Source organism: Engystomops pustulosus, chromosome 2, assembly GCF_040894005.1.
Source record: "Engystomops pustulosus chromosome 2, aEngPut4.maternal, whole genome shotgun sequence".
Taxonomy (NCBI): domain Eukaryota; kingdom Metazoa; phylum Chordata; class Amphibia; order Anura; family Leptodactylidae; genus Engystomops; species Engystomops pustulosus.
The window spans coordinates 59472066-59488054 of NC_092412.1; the positions used below are offsets into that span (position 1 = coordinate 59472066).

Below are 15989 nucleotides of genomic sequence, written 5' to 3' on the forward strand. Positions count from 1 at the left end.
AATGCATCATTAACATTGCGTTTTGTAAAAGCAAATGTTAATAGTAATGTAATTAGGCAAATCACCTCCCAGCTGTTGTAATGTGTTTCAAAATGCAAAGAAAACGCAACCAAAACGCACCGTGTGACCGTGCCCTAAAACAGAATGGCCCAGATTTTATTAAAGTGTTTATGCCAGTTTTCTGTCTGACTTTGCACTGAAAATTATGTGCAAACTGCTCGTACATGTATTTATGATCTGTTTGCGCAAGTTTTGTGTCCGCTGCTCCCCACAATTCTGCACGTAAAGGATCGTTCCGGTGCCAATGCACCACATTTATTACTGTGACTCGACCGAATTGTGTTGCATGCTTTATGTTAAAGGTGCACCAAAACAAAGTTGGTGCACACTTCCCGCGCAGTGCAGGAGTGCAGAATTCATTAATCTAATAATAATAATAATTCCAATCTGTTTTAACACTTTATTTACCAGTTAATCCTGTGATTGTTCCTTCACAGTTTTCATGTCCTCAATATAAATCTACAATGTAGAAAATGTAAAAAAAAGAAAATAAGTAAAAACATGGAATGAGAAGGTGCGTCCAAACTTTTGACTGGTTTTGTAGGAATAACCCCTTTGAGAGCTACATTGGCAGTAAAATTGTTTGTCATTTAGCTTTCCAGAAACAGACGTAACTGAGACTACAGAAAATGTAATAAAAAGAGGGGATTTTAAGTGAATTTCTTAAATTATGAGGGAATGTACATTAGAATAATTCATATTCCTATAAAGTTGTTTTCCACTTACATTTATATTACTTTGCTAAAGTGGAGACGTGGATTATATTCAGAAGGTCTTAGACTTGTATGTAGTTTGGAGATGCTTTCCCACTATTTGGGGCCTCAAGATTTCTTTACTAGTTGAGTTTTGATCTCAACCAGAGAACACAACACAGGATGTTGTTGGGGTGGGGTAAGGCCAAGAACATAAAATAATGGTCCAGTGTCATGTCAGTTTCATTTCTTTCTTGTTTCTGTGCAGACTCTGTGGTGTCCCAGCTCACACTGTGTGTCTCAGGATTTCTTGGAAAAATGAAAACATACCCTGGCGTACGAGGAGAAAGCAGAAAGTTCTCGTTAGTTCTATAGGTTTTTTTTTTGGTGGCGAGAAATAGAAGTTTATTGAAACTTTATAGCAGTTAATATCATTCTGTATGGGATTTTAACTACACATTTTAACTAATACATTGTGTATTTGTATTGTGCCCTTTACATGCACAGATATAAATTTTGACACTATGTAACTACATATTTTTGTTGATCTTTCATGCCTACACATAAGTAATGCAGTGGACCAAATGAATATCCTGTGTTGGCAGTATAATAATGTGCCTGTATCATGTAATTATAGGTAGTCCGATCACGTGCCTCCTGCATGGCAGCCGAACATTACCTTGTGAAGCTTTTAGAGTTGGACTGGCATGGCAGGCATCCAAGTGAAGAGCTGGATAAACACTTAAAGGGGTTTTCCATTTGGATCCCTAGAATAGGTTCTCCCTTTGGAACACCCAGCATTCCCCATATATAAGCTTTTGTTAATAGCAAAAGGGACACAAAGGGAATTGAACAGAAGGCAAACAGCTCCTTTCTCAGTGTAGTGATCACACCAGGGGAGTGTAGAGCAGTTCCATTCATTTTAGCTGCTACACGAAAAACAGAGTTGTCTACTTACTGTTCCATTCTTATTTACCAGCTGATCTGTAATGGTGTTGGTAGTTAGATCTCCAAAAATAACCCATAATATTTCAACTATGGGTTTTTTTGGACTATAAGGCACACAGGATTATAAGGCACACCATCAATAAATGCCTGCTTAAATGTCTAGGTTCATATATAAGGCACACCGGATTATAAGGCGCACCTGATTTTAAGGATGAATGACCAGCAGGTGGCAGACCTGTGCACAGTTGAAGGCAGCTGTTGTCTGTAAGTATGGTTCATATATAAGGCGCACTGGAATATAAGGCGCACCTTTGATTTCTGAGAAAATCAAAGGATTTTCTGTGCGCCTTATAGTCCGAAAAATACGGTACACCTCTTGGGCTGCAATCAGACTTTGTGCTACTATGTGTTTCACAGTTGAATGAGAACCAAGTGAAAAACCTCAGTGTACACTGCAGTTTTGTTGAAGTTTAACAATTCGTGTAATCATATTTTTCCCATATTTTATCAGTCCTAAAAAGTGATCCTAAAATTACTTCCTATTTGGACATACTGCTAAATTCCCCTGCCTTTTACGTCTCTTGCACATGGATGTTAAATCGGGATTCTGAAACAACAATCCTCATTTACTTCTGTGTGCTCATGTACATGCCCATGGTCTTACACCCCAATGACACACAGGCTACAAACAAGGGACCTCTGGCCCTGGTGAAATGTACATGTTTGTGTGCAAGAGCCAGAAAGCTTTTTTACAGTGACCTGTTATATTCATCAAATCATGAAAAAGGGTCATCCACAAAAAATAGTGCTCCCATGTAAAAATGGTCAGCTTTATCCATACCTCATTCATTATGTATAAAACCTTTTAGTTTCTGTTGCATCTGAACAAAACCAAAAGACGTTGGACAAGCATATGATAACAACAAATCAGATTGGATTAAATAGAAGATAACATCTATAAAAAAAATACTCATGATTACATCCAAAACTGAAAATATGTGATGTCACAGTTTATCTGCATAACCTCTACCATAGACCTCAACTTGTCAACTCCAGACTATTGCCAGAGACTACTGTAAAGCATATCACTAAATACTGATAAACTAAAAATGGCAGCTGTCACAGTCCTCTCAAGATATTGGAATAATAAAATATATAGTAGGTAGTAAAAACAGATGACAAAAAATAACGATAAAAAAAAAAAAAAATTGATTATGCGGTCCCTTTAAGAGAGCTGTGCATAAACAAATTTCCACAAATCTCAATGTACTGAAAACACACTGTAGAAAAGAATGAGCCAAAATTCCTCCAGAATGATGTGATACACTGATAAAATCATACAGAAAACTTAAAGTTGCTAAAAATGATTTTACAAGCTATTGAATCTGTGAAGAACCTGTCCAGAAACAGTGCAACCGCAACCAGGCCTGGCACTATCTGTCAGACTGGGTAAGTGGTGGTGAACTCACCCTGCAATGTCCCTGTGGGCTATGGCCCTGCCTGCAGCAGATTAGCTGCACTGACAAGGGCGAACCCGCTATCCGGAACCTAACTAATGGTCCCTGAGTGACCCTACAAGGTAGGTGCTGACCCCTATATGTGACCCCAATCCTATGATGTGGGAGCAGCTTTATCAAACTGCTCTCTTTTCCCGGCCGCATTGGTTTCTGTGGGAGCCATAATTACATTCAGTGCTCCCTGGCCAAATGCAGAGTTACCGCGCATGCACGCCAACTCTCCATTGGTTTCTCTGGAAGCGACTGATACTTTCAGCGCTCCATCGGTAAATGCAGAGCTACCGCGCATGAGCGGAGGCTCTGCAATGATGTCTATAGAGCGGCGTGTAGTTTCCTCACCCCGATAGACATATGTTTAGCAGGACAGGCAGAGTTTCATCGGCGACGGCGCACGTGCCCACAGGAACGGCTCTGCGTGCCGCATGTGGCACGTGTGCCATAGGTTCACCATCGGTGGTGTAGGAGATGTGGAAGTTACCTCTGGCTGGCCCGGCCTCTGTGCTCTGCAGCTGAACTCACTCTCATACTGTAAATACTCACGTATAAGCCAAAGCTCCTAATTTTAACCCCCTCCAAAAAAAAAAAAATGGGGAAAGTTATTGACTATGGTACGAGCTCTAGGGTAGGAAATACAGCCGCTACTCTAATAACATGTCCAGCAACAGCTGCCCTTTATTATTGAAATGTCCTTCAGCAGAGCCCCCCTTTACTGAAATGTCCACTGGCAGGGTCCCCTTTTATTGAAACTCCACAGCATATGCCCCCTTTAATGAAATGTCCACCAGAGATGCCCCCCTTTAATGAAATGTCCACAGCCAATTCCCCCTTTAATGAAGTGTCCACAGCAGATGCCCTCTTTACATAAATCCCCCCCATCATAAATAAAATGTCCATCCCAGATGCCCCCTTTAATGAATTGTCACCCCAGATGCCCCCTTTGATGAAATGTCCACCCCCAGATGCCCCCTTTAATGAAATGTCCACTCCAGATGCCCCCTTTTATGAAATGTCCACCCCAGATGTTCACCCTTTACATAAACGCCTACAGCCGTTATACTCACCTTCCGGCTTCTTCTCCTCGGCCCCGCAGCTCCGTCTTCTCCGTCCAAGGCCCCAGGTGCCCGCCCATACCGCCTATATTTATCGCCTTGCTGTATGGTCTCATGTACTACTTTTTGAGACACCCTGGCGCGGTGGTTCAGGGGGTGGGCGCGGACGGGCGGGGAGTGGTTCGCTACTGGGTCTTTCTGTCCCCTCGCCTGGCACTCACTGCAGCCGGCAAATTTTCATATATGACTTCACTGGGGTAAAAAAAACGATGTGCAGGTCTATATAGTTGAATGAGACATGTTGGGGGACATTTTGTGCCTTACAACAGTACAGCAAAGCACTTTTAAGAGCTATGAAATATATATATTTTTCTGTTAATATGGTCAGATGTTTTTATCACATACAGAAATACAAGTGCAATCATATTATGAGTAACAAAAGCTTTTATTGACAGTCAGAATGAGTTAATGCAGCAAGTCAATATTTGTAGTGTTGACCCTTCTTCTTCAGGACCTCTGCAATTCTCCCTGGCAGCTCTCAATCAACTTCTGGACCAAATCCTGACTGATAGCCGTCCATTCCTGCGCAATCATTGCTGGCATTTTGTCACAATTTGTTGGTTTTTGTTTGTCCACCAGTCTCTTGATGATTGACTACAAGTTCTCAATGGGATTAAGATCTGGGGAGCCATTTAGCTATCACCTTTGCTTTATGGCAAGGTGCTCCATCATGCTGGAAAAGGCATTGTTCATCACCAAACTGCTCTTGGACGGCTGGGAGAAGTTGCTCTTGGAGGACATTCTGGTCCCATTCTTTATTCATGGATGTGTTTTTAGGCAAGACTGTGAGAGAGACGATTCCCTTGGCTGAGAAGCCGCCCCACACCTGAATGGTTGCGGGATGCTTTACAGTTGGCATGAGACAAGTCTGGTGGTATCGCTCACCTTGTCTTCTCCGAACAAGCTGTTTTCCAGATGTTCCAAACAATCGGAAAGGGGATTCATCAGAGAAAATGACTTTATCCCAGTCCTCAGCAGTCCACTCCCTGTACCTTTTGCAGAATATCATTCTATCCCTGATGTTTTTTCTGGAGAGAAGTGGCTTCGTTGCTGCCCTCCTTGACACCAGGACGTGCAGATGCACTTACACCCGCCTGCTGCCATTCCTGAGCAAGCTCTGCAATGCTGGTAGCTCGAATCCCGAAACTGAAACACTTTTAAGAGACGGTCCTGGCGCTTGCTGGTCCTTCTTGGGCCCTGGAGCCTTTTTGGCAACAATGGAACCTCTCTACTTGAATTCCTTGATGATGTGATAGATTGTTGACTGAGGTGCAATCTTTCTAGCTGCGATACTCTTCCCTGTTAGGCCAGTTTTGTGCAGTGTAAGGATGACTGCACGTGTTTGAGATAACCATGGTTAACAGAAGAGAAACAATGATGCAAAGCACCAGCCTCCTTTTAAAGTATCCAGTGGTGTGATTCTTACTTAATCCTGACAGATTGATCTCCAGCCCTGTCCTCATCAACACCCAAACCTGTGTTAATGGAGCAATCACTGAAACTGTTAGATGCTCCTTTTAAGGCAGGCCTGCAATGAAGTTGAAATGTGTTTTGGGGGAAAAAGTTCATTTTCTAGGCAAATATTGACGCTGCAATTAATTGCTGTTAAGCTGATCACTTTATAACATTCTGGAGTATATGCAAATTGCCATTATAAAACCTGCAGTAGACTTCGTAAAAATTAACATTTTATCGTTCTCAAAACTTATGGCCATGACTGTATAGTCGACTACTGCAACAACACGTATAACACAAGTATTACACGTTTATTTTTTGTCTACGGAGTAGGTTATGGGCTTGTCTTTTGCGGGATATGTTGTACTTAACACTAGTACCATTTTTTACATTTTTTAATTTGTGTTCATTGTGTAGGTTCATTAAAGATTAAGTTTTATTGTAGGTTTTTTTTCTTTATATCCAATCTTTATACATTTATATGATATTTTAAAATCATTTTGCAAATATTTCAGGTAAACACTGCTGAGGGCGAAAGCCACTTTAATAAATCTGAAGGGAAGTGGAGCTCCAAAGGCAGTCTTAGAACTGTCCCGAGAAGCCTACCTAATGATAAAAAAGAGAGCAGTGTTGGAACAGAGACAGGCCTATCATATATTATGTGTCTGGGAATAATTGATGGCACTGTGTGGCTAGCACTAATTGTATATATTGTGTGATTTGCATTAATAGGGGCACTGTGTGGCTGGGAATAACAAGGATTGAAACAGCATGAAAAAGAGACCACCAGTGTCATGCACTGTTTCCTGACACTGTATACTAAGTAAGAAAAAGGGAAAAAGTTTTTTTTGTGTGTGCTCACCCTTCTGTTGAATCGTCCCAATAGATGGCCGTGCTGGATGAGAAGAACTCTTGGTCTGGATCCAAGGTGATAAGTTGCAAAAAATGAGGAGAAAATAAAGGAAATCCGCACAGGCAACTGTTAAAAGTGAAAAATCCTTGTAAAGAGCTTTATTAATTACATGTTAAAAGTGACATGTTAAAAGGTCGAGCATGACCGCGGCGTGCAAGTGTGTCCCCCGTGGATCGAACCCCCCCGGTGAGCTTACCGGGGGATCCGATCCCTCCTGCCGCTGCCCCGGGTCCCGACGAGTGACCCGGGGCTGACGGCTCCTCTCTGTGCCGGGTTCCGCCTCCTGGCAGGACCCGGCTGTAAGTAACTGAGCATGCGCGGCATGCTCAGTTACTTACACTATACACTACAATACAAGTGTATTGCGGTGTAAAGGCTTGAATAAGCGATCGGATGATCGATTATTCAAGCCAAGAAGTAGAAAATGTAAAAAAGTTTAAAAAAAAAAATTAAATCTTTTTATAATATAATTAAATAAATAAATAAAATAAAAGTCCCATAATCTCCCCAGTAACACATAAAATGCAAATAAAGTAAATAAAACACAAAAACACGTACATATTTGGTATCACCGCGTCCGTATTAATCTGTACAATAAATCTAAATCAATATTGAACCCGCTTGGTGAACTACGTAAAAAAAAACTCCAAAAACTTCCCATAATATACAATTTTTCATCAAACACCATCACAAAAAATGTTCTAAAAAGTGATCAAAAAAAGTTACGTTCCCTAATATGATACGACTGAAAAAAAACAACTGTTTTCGCAAAAAATTATCCCTCAACCAGATCTGAAAACAGCATAGTAAAAACAATGCGATTTTCTCCAATATTGGTTTTGCTCAGGAAAATTAAGCAAAAATAAGAAAAACTATATAAATGAGGTATCACCGCAATCGTAGTGAACCAGAGAATAAAGATAAAATATTAATTTTACTTTACGGTGAGCAGGGGGGGGGGGGGAGATAACAATCCAAAATAAAAATTGATTATTTTGTTTGTGTCCCCCTTGAAATAGCTAATAAAATCTCAAGAATAAGCTTTAGACTCCCAAAATAAATTATCTATACACTGTATCTCATCCCGTACATATTAAGCCCTCATATGTTCGCATTACCAAAAAAAATAAAAATTTATAGGTCGTACAATGTAACAATACAAATCTGCTGTGAATGGCGCCTCCATTCATTCTATACTTGGCCGTGCGCTCGTACAGCAGTCACCACCACATATGGGGTATCAGTAAACTCGGGAGGAATTGGGCATCAAGCGTTGCAGCGCGTTTCATCATTTAATTTATTCTGAAAATGTCAGTTTTGGCCTAAATGAATGTATTTTCCAAAAAAATTCTATAGTTTCTAAATCGCAGGTCCATATTTTTTAACCCATGTGTGAGGGGTGAGCTTTCTATAGTGGGGTCATTTATGGGGTTTTACTATTATTTAGGCTTTTCAAAGTCACTTGGAAGCTGAGTTGTCCCTCAAAATGTGAGTTTTGGCAATTTTCATGAAAATGAGAAATATCGCACCTAAAGTTCTGCGCCTCATAACATCCTAGAAAAATGACCGGAAGCATAAAATATCATCCCAACATAAATCAGATATTCTGTAAATGTTAATTATCAAACTTTTTGGGTAGTTTTACATCTTGTCTGGAAACCAGAACATTTCAAACTTGGAAAATGAAGAATTTTTACAAACTTTTGCCAAATTTTCACTTTTTTTCAGAACGAAATGCAAAACTTATCACTTAAATTTTATAACTAACATGAAGTACAATGTGTCACGAGAAAACATTCTAAAAATCACCCAGATATGTTAAAGCGTTCCGAAGTTATAACCAATTATCGTGAGGCAGGGCAGATTTGAAAAATCGAGTCTGGTCACTGAGGTGAAAACTAGTGTCGGTGATAAGGGGTTAATGTTATGTTTACATTGAGTTTACAATGTGCTACCATTGCATTCACATTGCAATAACATTAAATGTTGTGTAAACACGGTGTAAACATGATGCTAACACTATGAAACTCACCATGTGAATGCAGCCTGATTAGTTTAGATAAAACCAAAAAACTTGGGTCCCAGAGGGATCAAGCTATCCCATTTATCCCTAAGACGTGTATACTTTTTATTTTTGATTTATGCCAGGTTTATCATTCGGTATCAGACACTTTGATAAATCTCTATCAGTATTCAACTGCCTGTCTATCTTTAAGACACTTTTATACTCCTGAAAAATCTGCACCATTGTACTGCACGGGCGGCACGGTGGCTGAGTGAGTAGCACTTCTGCCTTGCAGCGCTGGGGTCCTGGGTTCTAATCCCACTCAGGTCAACATCTGCAAAGAGTTTGTATGTTCTCTCCGTGTTTGTGTGGGTTTCCTCTGGGTACTCCGGTTTCCTCCCACACTCTAAAACATACTGTAAGGTAGTTGTAGATTGTGAGCCCCATAGGGACAGGGACCAATTTGACATGCTTTGTTCAGCGCTGTGTAATCTGTGTGCACTATATAAATAAAGAATTATTATTACTGAAATGTGGTTATAGATACAATGACAGCTCCTTGCGATAGTTCTATGTCTGTTTTTGGAGCTCCGCTGCCCATGAGATTCATTAGAGTGGCTTTGGACACTTAATAAATGTTTGTTTGCTCTAATTGCTGTGTTTTTTCAAAAAGTTCCCAAAAAGTCTCAAAATGCATAAAAAGTCCCAGGGAAAATATGCAAATAAGTTTTTCAAAAAGCCCAGTAAAACCAATGATAAATAACCCCAGTATATGTAAAATGTATGGCTGGTATGGTGTACAAAAACTTGCCAATGTGAGGGGTATAGGAGAGGAGGTTTGTAAATAAAATATTCTAATATGTATATATGGGTTAGACATTCTTTGTAGAGTTTAATCTTAACAAAATAGGATCATGGTGTAGCACTGAAGCGGTAAACATGGCATAGTACCAAGCGATTGACCTCATATTACCTCTGTGCTAGAGGCCAGTGTTGTTTTTCTTAGTGACGCTCTCACAGTATTTGTGTTACAAGGACAGAGGGACTGTACTTCTCGCTATAGCAGAAAGTTTAACGTAAACCTCACATAGGTCACAGGGTTTTCTCAGCTGCACCATCTGTGTTTTAACTGTGTTTTTTGAACTAGACATTTATTTACTAAGGCATATATTGCAATTCTTTGAAAAAAGTACTATATATATATGAGAATAATGGAATATAAAAATTCTAATGGAAATCCCAATGTAAAATTACACAGTTACACAAATATAATAACCACAACTTTATATTTATTTGTATATACAGTACAGACCAAAAGTTTGGACACTCCTTCTCATTTAAAGAGTTTTCTGTATTTTTATGACTATAAAAATTGTATATTTACACCGTAGGCATCAAAACTATGAATTGACACATGTGGAATTATATACTTAACAAAAAAGTGTGAAACAACTGAAAATATGTCTTATAATCTAGGTTATTTTGCTGTGATTTCTGATTTGCACACTCTGGCATTCTCTTGATGAGCTTCAAGAGGTAGTCACCTGCAAAGGTTTTCACATCACAGGTGCCCTGTCAGGTTTAATAAGTGGGATTTCTTGCCTTATAAATGGGGTTGGGACTATCAGTTGTGTTGTGCAGAAGTCAGGTGGATACACAGAAGATAGTCCTACTGAATAGACTGTCAGAATTTGTACAATGGTTAGAAAAAAGCAGGTAAGTAAGGGAAAACAAGTGGCTATCATTACTTTAAGAAATGAAGGTCAGTCAGGGAAAACTTCGAAAGCGTCCCCAAGTGCAGTTGGAAAAACCATCAAGTGACCAGCCTCAGAAATTGCAGGTTAACAGCAGCTCAGATTATAGACCAGGTCAATGCCACACAGAGTTCTAGCAGCAGACACATCTCTACAACAACTGGTTAGAGGAGACTGTGTGCAGCAGCCTTCATTGCAAAATAGCTGCTAGGAAACCACTGCTAAGGACAGTTAACAAGCAGAAGAGACTTGTTTAGGCTAAAGAAGACTAGGAATATACATTAGGCCAGTGGGAATCTGTGCTTTGATCTGATGAGTCCAAATTTGGGATCCTTGGTCCCAACCACTGTGTCTTTGTGCGACGCAGAAAAGGTAAACAAATGGACTTTACATGACTGGTTCCCACCGTGAAGCATGGAGGAGGCGGTGTGATGGTGTGGGGAGAGCTGGACCGCAGAGTGAAGGCAAAAGGCGCTAAGAAGCGCTAAGCATCCCTGGGAACACCTTCAAGCTTGTTGGAAGACCATTTCTGGTGACTACCTCTTGAAGCTCATCAAGAGAATGCCAAGAGTCTGCAAAGCAAGAGGTGGCTACTTTAAAGAACCTAAAATATAAGACATATTTTCAGTTGTTTCACACTTTTTTGTGTATATATTCCACATGGTTTAATTCATAGTTTTGATGCCTTCAGTGTGAATCTACAATAGTTTATAGTCAGGAAAATGCAGAAAACTATTTGAATGAGAAGGTGTGTCCAAACTTTTAGTCTGTGCTGTATAGACACTAGAGATTAGCTAACAATGTATGTTATAATGTTACAATGTTATAATAATGTACTGAGGTAAAAATGTTATCTACATTGATCAACATTTGATGTTTTGTTAGGAGTACACCATGCCACTAGCACAATGTGGGAAATATGCAAAAAGATTTTCCTAGATGGAACAAGGAAAACCATTTCTCTTTTGCTACCTTGTAAGGCAGCCCCCTTTTCATCAAGCTTAACTTTCAGGAAGCCTAATGAAAATATTATGTTCGATTACAGCCTCCTGAAAGTCATGCTTGATGGCAAAGGGGCTGCCTTACAAAGTAGCAAATGAGGCGTGGTTTTTCCCATTTAGGAAAACCTATTTGCATATTTCCAAGAGTCCCCTAGTGGAGCATAAACATGAGTCAAAACATGAATGCGAAATGGCCTTAATTAGCAAACTCTCTGTAAAGAGAACTCTTACTCCCTCACCCTAGTCAAAAGCCTCTCACTCAACTAAACCAGTACACTTCACTGTACTGAAGTGACGCAACCACATTGAAAAAGTGCTGTCTACAGTTGGGGATCTGTTACTTCTGGAATAGATATATTGGTTTGGCTTTAATCCTTTAGAAGATTAGGCTTTCCGAAAGACATGCGTGATGGTAAGGGTGGCCTTGATCACCCAGCAATCACAGTCGAGAGGTGCCAAAGAAAAGGAGAAGGAGCCGACTCCTTATGCTAAACATTTGGATGCTGCTGATAGTATAAACAGTAGTGCCTATGGGGTTCAATGGCCACTATTAGGGAGAACAGTGATTGCCACTTTTAAAGGAATTGCACCCGGAATTATTGTATGTAAAGGGGTGTAAAATACATGCTTACTGGGATGGCCAGTTGCGTAAAGCTGATGCTATTGGTATGCAGAGTTATAACTGGGAAGAAGTGGCTGAGTCCACCATTCACAAAGATTCAGCTATATTTAGATACTAAAATGAATGTTTAACTGTCAGGAGACCAATGATGTTTCTTTAGGCGTTATCCATTTTATAGCAGTTTTACAGCTCATTACAGCTTTGTCCATGTCAAATGAGTAGGACTGAGCAGAAATACAAGGCACAGCTGCTACTCTAAGTATGGAGCAGAGGCTGGCAAACAACCAAGTGGATGAGGCCACTTAAATTATCTGGTTATCATGGTGCCAAGAGTCGGAACCTCACCAGTCTGAAATTGTTGGCGTATTGTATAAACTGGATATCTAACAACCCTTTTCCTTTCTTTCCCAACTCTCTTTCACTAAGGGCTGCAATACCAAACAAAGCTGTACATGGAATGCTGACCTCAGTGCCTTGAAGTATTTTTGGGATATGGTGGAACAGTATGACATTACTAATTGTCTTATTTCACTTAATTTTCTTAGTACTACTGTGGGTAGTAATAAATGACAACTGTGTGTTCCCTCTGCCATTTGTTGGCATATTGCTATGAGACAGTATTGTATTTCCCTGCATGATGTACACTACTAATTTGTCAGTGGGATCTGCTATTTAGCAGTAATATTGATTTCTTGTTAGCTGTTCTAGGCTACATTCAAATCTTGTTATTGCCATACGTTGTAAAGATTCCTGCCGTGTCCTTACAACTTATAGAACGGACGTATCCCACTGTATGCTGTACAGGAGGATAAATTAACTGGTATCTCCTCCCCCCTAAATGCAGCCAGTGATTATTGGTGTTTCCAGTGAAGTCACTATCTGTTTTTTGTTCAGTGACATAACTGTGGTGCTCCTTCCTCTGATGCATATGCTCAGTGGATGTCTGGGGGGGTGCAGTACTATTGCATCCACCCCCATAGACTTCAAGGCCTCCTCTGAACATACATGGCACTCAACAGGAGACAGCAGAATAGAAAGACGTAGCTTGCTGCATCTTTCATTCAGCTTTTGCACAGTATACAACATATACAAAAACGATGCCTCCGTCTGCCAGTACAAGTCTAGGTATACTCTGAGAGTATACACCAGGAGCTTTCCTGACCTATTCGCTCCGCATATACATAAAACATGGTGTGAACCTAGCCTTGAATACATGATTTGGGGTGGGGTGTGACAGAAATAGCTGCCTGCAGGGGCCTCTAACAATCATTTCAATGAGAGATTCCAAGTTTATATCCTCTGCAAAGAAGACTTTGACATGGTTGAGGATTAGTAGGGGGTTCATGCAAATACACTTTTATGTTATGTATTGTATTGCTATGCCATAAAAGTTCATTTGTGTTTAGTCTACTAATATGTGAACTAGGTAGTGGATCATTGTTCTAGGCTTTGCTTGTTTATCTATGGGGGTTGTGAGAACTCTAGGTATGTCTCCAGCAGATTGCTCTTGTGTCCATTCATTACAGATTTATTACAGAGTATCTACAGACTGTAATGTTTCTGCCCAATTAACTCAATGTCATGCCCATTGACAAAAGATGTCAGCTGGGCTGAAGTCTACGTTTTTTTACATAACTGCATTTTTTCCAGCGCCCACACTAACTGCAGGAACAGGACAGTGTCTTCAGCTGTCAGAGGCAGCCAGAGAGCCTGGGGAGAATGCCCCAATATACTCCTATAATGTACAAAATTTTGCCAAAACCAGGAGTTTTTTTTGCCAATTGGTCCCCTCTACTTCCCTTAAACAAGCCAAAAATGCGTGCCTGTATTGTAAGTTGTATGGCCATCTGAAGAAGCCTTCCCATATTTTCTACCACCATTTCCCAGAACTGGGGATCTTTGCTACAACAATCGTATCTAACAAAATATTTCCACATAAATACTCATGTATTACCCTCACCTCGCCAGTCCATTTATCTCCTATTCTCTTTACATTATCACTATGTTCTTTCTTTAACCAAAATCGAAGCAATCTTTTACTTTTCAATTTAGTACCAAGAGTCCAAACTGTAGCCCGACATATTAAACTTCTCCAGTGATTTCCACCAGTGGAACAGCTGTAAATAGGAGACATAGCAGAACCCAGGCAAACAAAATTCTTTCTGCAACTCTTGGAATGATTTAAATATGCTCCCATTACCCAATTGAAAAATATATTTAATATCTTTCTCCATCCAATATCTGCAATCAACATCTGGTACCAACAATTTCTTATTGCCCCAGATTGGTGTAATAACATTAAAGCCATCATTATAGGCTTGGGACTTTAATTATTTCCATATCTCCACCATAACATTTTATGTGGTCATTGGGGATCACCTTTAATTGGTTTCCAAATCTCAGTTTCTAAAATTTCCAAAACATTGTACCTGTATCTATCCATCTTCACAGGCTGATCCAACTTTGATGTAATGTCCATAAAACAAAATGAGGCTCAGTATTGTGTGTGGCCTCCACGCGCCTGTATGTCCTTACTATAACGCACACTACATGCTCCTGATGAGGTTGCGGATGGTCTCCTGAGGGATCACCGCCCGGACCTGGACTAAAGTTTCCGCCAACTCTGCCAACAGTCTGGTGCAACGTGACGTTGGTGAATGCAGCAAGACATGATGTCCCAGATGTATTCAATCAGATTCAGGTTTGGGGAATGAGAGGGCCAGTCCATAGCTATGCTCGCCTGTCTCCTGGTAGCACATCCAGGCTCTGGAAACTACCAAACAGATGCCAAACCTTCTTGCCACAGCTTGCATTGATATGCCATCCTAAGTACGAAAACTTGCCAAAAATGCTTCGTCATTAAAGGAAGCCACCAACAGGGTCAAGGACTATAATCCCAGCACACTTACTTTACATGCTTGGCAGGGCCACCTCTGACAAGATACACTCTCATAGCTTCTTTTGCCCTTGTTTTTACTAAAAAGGGCTTTAAAAATATGCAAATGATCCTGATGGGCTTCTGGCTCCATAGGTGTTAATGTAACCTGGAGCAACTCAGGCTCATTTGTATAATTTTTAAAGCCTTTTTTCTTAAAAACAAGGGCATAAGAAGCTAAAAGAAGAGTGTATCCTGCCAAAGGGAGCACACAATAAAAAGCCCTTTCAGCCACTGCAAATTTCTACATTTGTGTTTTTGTTTGTAGCACACAATTTCAATTACATGAGCTTAAAAGAAATAACACTTCATTACTGACCGCGGTCTCTGGTTCAAAATAACAGGACACAATGAAAACGTGTAGTGTTCACATTAATCATGTAGATGCCACCTGTCCCAGCCACCAGATGACAAGTCCAAACAGTTTCGTGAAGTGCATCCGTAGAGCAAGTAACATGTGAAAACTAGCTTTTTTTCTTAGAGTATCACATAGCAAGCAATTTATTATCCTTATACTAATGAGAAGGGGAAGAGAAAAAAGAAAAAATGCATTTATGTTTTTCTACACCGCAATGCTTACATTCCAGACACATATTCCAGGACATGCAACTAAATTGTACTTCCCATCGCTTTTAGAATCATAGACAGTGGGATTCCATTAGGGCATTGCTGAAGGATATCATTGTACTACTATTCAAGAAATTAATTGTACAATTAGGATCTGTCCAAACTTTAGTTTTGTCACATTTATGTATACACCAGGAAATCTTCCAATGCACATGCAGACGATATCCATAGGCCTTTGTTTTTGGTAAACATGCATTGACATACCTTTTTTGTAGCAAAGTCTGCTACATATTTCTATAGAATAAAACACAACAATAAAGTATGCTGTTACATATGCCAATCAAGGGCCGGATCACAGGAAGAGCTCCAGGGGCGTGCTCCCCAGGGCCCCTACCACTTTTCTTATAAGGG

The 15989-nt window shown here is 40.1% G+C and overlaps 1 long non-coding RNA gene across 3 annotated transcripts in view; it reads right to left on the reverse strand.

Moving 5' to 3' along the window:
• Positions 1–446: 446 nt before the first annotated feature.
• LOC140116513 (uncharacterized) overlaps positions 447–15989 on the reverse strand; it is a 30994-nt gene continuing 15451 nt past the window's right edge. For 2 of the 3 annotated variants that reach the window (XR_011852786.1, XR_011852785.1), the window contains exon 5: positions 447–1083. This is a non-coding gene — a long non-coding RNA (uncharacterized lncRNA). The remainder of the gene's footprint in view (positions 1084–15989) is intronic. The other variant, XR_011852787.1, reaches the window with a different exon arrangement.